Source organism: Rhipicephalus microplus, chromosome X (assembly GCF_043290135.1).
Source record: "Rhipicephalus microplus isolate Deutch F79 chromosome X, USDA_Rmic, whole genome shotgun sequence".
Lineage (NCBI taxonomy): Eukaryota > Metazoa > Arthropoda > Arachnida > Ixodida > Ixodidae > Rhipicephalus > Rhipicephalus microplus.
In genome coordinates, this window is record NC_134710.1 from 328,107,412 (window position 1) to 328,112,932 (window position 5,521).

At 41.2% G+C, this 5,521-nt stretch overlaps 1 long non-coding RNA gene across 1 annotated transcript; it reads left to right on the forward strand.

Annotated features, from left to right (window-relative positions):
* Positions 1-1,695: 1,695 nt before the first annotated feature.
* LOC142776268 (uncharacterized) lies at positions 1,696-4,688 on the forward strand. The gene is made up of 2 exons (XR_012887409.1): positions 1,696-2,342; positions 4,557-4,688. It is a non-coding gene; the product is annotated as an uncharacterized LOC142776268 (long non-coding RNA).
* Positions 4,689-5,521: the final 833 nt, after the last annotated feature.

Genomic DNA, 5,521 nt, shown 5'->3' on the forward strand with positions numbered 1-5,521 from the left:
CTGGGCCTGTTGCAACTGCTGATTTACAAGCTTAACCAAAATAAATGTGCAGATGGCAGCACTAACAAGTGACTATATAAATATTTCAAAATAACAATCAAGCGTATTTATTACTTTTCAAGCTAAATGAAGTCTTCCTAATTATTAGTTTGCAATATGTGTAGTTATGTAGTTGTTTGTGTTTTGTTTTGCATAACACAAAAAAAAGGTTTTACAACTCATCTCAACAGCAATAGCCATCTAGGAGTCTCTGCAACACATTGCCAATAAGTAGAGATCTCAAGGGCAATGCTTTAGCAGCAGTGGCTTTGTTCGTGTGCAGAAAAGAATGAATGGCATGCATTCCTGCTCTACAGAGAAGAAAGGTATCTGACCGGGTGTCCGTTCCTTTACGTCTCTACGCAGTGGTGTTCTGTATACTGTACATTCGCTGTTGGTGTGGGTGCGCTGTTCTGTACATTCTACAAAGTAAAATTTTTTACACCCTGATGGGTGTAAAAGGGTGTTTTGTAGATTTACACCCTTTTTGAATGAATGTAACACCCTTTTCTTTGCTGGTACACCCTCAAAGAAGGGTGTAACTGGCAAAAAGGTGTTATTATGCCGTTTGTGAGGGTGTTGAAGAACAGAAGGGTGTACACCTATAATTGTTGGAATAAAAATTTGTCCGTTTAGCGTCCCAAAGTTGTCATATAATCATTATAGACGCTGTACCGAAGGGCTCCGAAAAGTTAAACCACCTGGGGTTACTTAAGGTGCACCTAAGCCTGACTACACAGGTCTCGCACTCTTTCTCGTCCATTAAAAATGTGGCCACCGTGAACTGCCGGGATTTGATCCTGCGACTTGCGGGTCAACAGTTCAGCACCATAAGCACCAGACCGCCGGCGCTGGAGTGCACGTGCAAGAATCGAGCTGCATCCATGCTTGCAAATAAAATACCACGCATAGCGCAAGGAATGCATGCCTTTCCTAAAATAACAATGTCGTAAGGATAAAAAAAATCAAGGAAATGATTGAGGCATTGACGAATTTTACAGAACACTAAGAATAATTGAGAAAATGTAAAAGAGACTAACTTCTCCTCGCACTGTATGATTCGACGTGCTTTGCCGCTTTTTATCGTCCACATTATATGTGAATAAATTAATGGGCTACTGTCACGATCTACGGACAGCACATATTCATGTGTAGAAGCAATTGAGAAAAAAAGCTTGAATTTATTACAAAAAACCCTTGCTCCGTCAAAAGCCGTTCGAGTGCAAGTTGTTTTCACAAGATTATCGAAGACGAGACGTGCTTGGTCGAAAAAGAAAACAATGCACTACCTTCTGCAACCATGCAAGAGCACGGGAAGTGGTTCTTTAGGTGAAGAAATAAAGGTCAAAGAATGGCACGGTCAGTGCACGCAACGCCTTTGCGAAGCGAAGGGGAGAAGGGTACGAGAGGAGAGAGAGACACGCCTCTCGCCCCACACACACACACACAAATATATATATATATATATATATATATATATATATATATATATATATATATATATATTTATATGTATATATATATATATATATATATATATATATTGTGGGACACTGCGACCCACGCCGTAAAATTTGTATTTGCTATCTATTCTGTTTGACATCCCCTCGGGGGGGGGGGGTGTATGAGGTGATCAGCAGGGGGCACTGCAACCCCCGTCGAGTTAAAAAACTTACGTCGAGTTACAGCGCCCCCTCTCTATTTCTCTATGTACCTATAGGGATTTACATTGCCCCCTAATTGACCATGGGCCGCCCCCGCCCCCTTTCCCCGTGGTGGGCACGCCTATGCATAGGCACCTTCAATTATTGCAATAAAATTTTGTTTGTAAATGTGTGCGTCAACAATAGTACATTTCGAATTCAAGAACATGAGTGTTTTAGGTGATTATTACCGCTGTTGTTCATTTGTTAAAAATGCATTGTACCTGCAAGCGTTTCAAACTTCGCGCGCTAAAGCCACGTTAATTTTGTTTTTTTGTAAAGATAAAATTATTTTGCCCCTTTCGTTTTTATGCTATATATATATTTCCGTTTACTTTTCATACTTAAACGCATTACTAAAGCATTTTATTGCGCCTTTGTACGTCTGCGGAGCTGTAACCGGAGCTGTAATATATGTTTGGGCGTGCTTGCTCGCTGGTCGGGCGCTGCAGCTTGTCGGTTCTGCTTCGTTTTTTCTCGTTTTTTGAGGTGTGCTTGCGCGCTGCGTTCGTGTTTTGTGTTCTGCCGGTGCTGCCTATTACGAAGATGAACTCTACTCAAGCGAGGACGTGTGGCGTCGCATTTTGGAACACTCGCCAGGTACGTACCACATTCCTGCTGTCGGCGCTTTGTCAACACCGAGAGCGTGATAACGACGCCATGCTACGTTTTTCGTTACATGTGGGCGATAAGTGAAGTTTTTTAACGTAGCGAACCTGTTTGTGTGTGTCATTTCATCAGGATGAAGACGTTTTTGTAGGAAGTCAAGCGTGGGCGAGCTTTTTCTTTCGATTCAAGCATGCTTCGGTGTGTGAAGCACATGGCGCGTGCGTGCGCAGTGGGAATTCGGGGGCGGATTTGTGCGAGTTGTGACGGCGCTCGCCTCTGTCGGCAGTGGTGTTGGCAGGGAGCCCTGCTCGCGATGGACCAATATTTTGGTTAAATAATTGTTGGGCGAAGACGGCGTTTGTTAGCTGTAAGCGTTGATTACGCCTAGAGCGCGTATGTTTGGATCTCTTAACTTGAGGATTTTTAATTTTTTTTTGCATGCCTGTTCATATTGTGTGCTACAGGAGTCAACGGGTTCATATGTTGTACGTCCAAAGCAGTTTGAAAAGTTTCATATGTTGTACGCCCTTTTTTAAACTGCTATCAGAAATTGCTGCGGGTAGCCGAACGTATGCCGGTGTATGCATCCACGCCGGCACGCATCTTTGAACTACCGTGTTATTCGAGTTCGCGTGCAGCATGCTGCCTCGTCTTAGGTACGGCTCGCAAGGCTTGCACGTATGTACGCTTAGGTGTTTATGCAGCCCGTTTAGTCAAATCTGAGCTTACGTTATACACTCGCAACATAGGTTGTCTGATGCGTTCGGAACCCACGAATTTTGAGCCGTTCGTTAAACTTGAACTGTATTTCCGAACAAAATTTTCATGGCTTATTGGGGCCGAATAACTGTAGCTTAACTGTGCGAGCCATAATTCGATCAGTAGTTCATGCGGTAGAGCACATTTTATTTTATTCAGCTTGTTTTCGCTATGCTTAGATTTCATTAATTTGTGGTGGTTTATTAAATATTGTATGTGCCTCGCCCAAACTTTGTGTTCAAACTTTGTTAAGCAATTTTACTTGTACGAACAGTAAGAACAGTTTAGACCATCACCTCCAATGGCATTTATTAACAGATTACAAGCTTATGCCAATCTGGTCAGAAACACACATGAAAACATTGAAAAACCACACACTGGCCACGAATAAAAGCACAGTTTTTGTCACTTGTGAATAGGGCTTTTGTGTGGGGGCCAAAACGTCATACTTTCAATTAGGGTCAGCATGTTGTTTTGTCTTCACATCAGATGACAAGCTTCAGTAAATTCTATAGGCATGCGCTACAGTTATAGAAGGGATCTGTGGTGTTTGGAGAAACTAATATATCATTTAATGCTCAAAACTTGCAATAATGTTATACATCATAGTATACATACATATGGCATGCACATGTTGCTGTGAAAATGGAAAATTGGACACTATGTTCATCTGACAATCATGAATATAGACTGCATGTTTCCAAGCTGTTGGCATTGACGCAATTACACAACTTCAGAAATCAGTCTCGTCAAACGTTTATTGTGTATTGCTAAATCGTGACCAATGCCTTCTAGTATTCTTGTTACTAGAGATTGTTGCAGAAACTTGCATGCTTTATTGGGATGGTATTTAGCTCAAGATGGGTGCATTGTATTAGCACTTCCACATTTTTCCCATTATTTATTAGACAGCCTGTATTGAGGGGTATGTTAGGGATGAGTGAGGGGCACTGCCTTTTTAGCCACCTGGAATCATTGAATTAACAGCCATAATTTAGCAGTTGACAATAGTAATTTAGTGAAACCAATTTTCTATGTTATCGGCATAATCGCCCTAATGTAGGCAGCTGAAAGAAAGTTACATTAGTTGTGTTCAAACTAAAATTCGTAATATAACTTTATGTGTTACCTCCAATGGATACTTGATCAAAGCGTATACCGTCATGTACGCACTGCCCTATTAATGAATTGGCATGTATACGCACTATGCCAGAGCGCTATTCAAGTATATTTTGTGACACATCTGTTATGTGAAAAATGCATATTCTTTCGTAAGGTTGCAGCTATGTTCGCCAAAAACATTGAGGATGTTTTTGTTGTAGCATGTCTGGTTTTCGTACATCCTACTCTTTTAAAACGAAACGTTCCAAATCATTCTAAATTGAGTTCCAAAATTTGCTTCGCTAACAGGCACATCAGTAAATTGTTTTTTTGTTTCTCTCGCAGTCTATACATGCTCGTCGTAGGAAGAGAGTGTGGGAGACGTCTGGACTAGCCCATCATCAAGGCTGGCTCGTGGAAAATTTGACTGCTGGTGCACATCAGTGGCGCATGGCTTCTGTTTCTTCTGAAAAGCGAGCTGCAGTGAGCCACCTGGTAGCTGTATTCAAGGAGCACAAAGGTCGAGGGTGTTCAAAGTTAACCCTTTTGTTTTTCCTTAAAAAGAGAAGTCAGCGCTGTAAGTTATGTATGCAAAGCCACCTCTGCTGATAGCTATGTATCCAGGAGGATGCAATGTGAGACAATAATTATCACTGTCAGCGGTGCCATTAAGTTTTATAATTAACTTAATAGTGACCACAGCAGGAGATCATGTGTGTGTTAAATATTTGAGCCAGTCACATTTCTACATATTATCACTTGTAAGAATTCTAGCATGCCTGTGCTCAGATATCCTGCTAGAAATTTAGTTGCGGCTTGCATTATTATGCATGCAGGACAGTGAGCACTAGCAGAGACTCTGATTTCATGCATTTAATCTGACCGTCGGTGGAAGGCATGGGCAAACATTAAAATGGTTACTCTTGCTATTCGCTGGCGATAGCAAGAACCGACTGCTCGTTCCGCTATGGAGTGATATTTTGCTGAACCTCACTGCCTTGCATGCGTAATCATGAAAAGCAAAATTAATTTTTCAAACAGGATATCTAGGAGCATAAACATAATCAAAAAAGTTTTCTAAAAGGGACTGTGTAGAAACACGACTGCCTTCAACTTTTTAATGCGAACATACCTGCTTATTTGCGTTACTAAAATTTCAATATTTTTTGTTTGATAGGCCAGATGACAGCATTATTTTATTACTTTGTGTCCCCCTGGACACAATCTGCCAAGGTGTTTTTCTGTTCCTAAGGCTAAAATTCAATGTAACTAGGCAGTGCATTTAAGAATGTGTCAGTGCTGCTTACTGA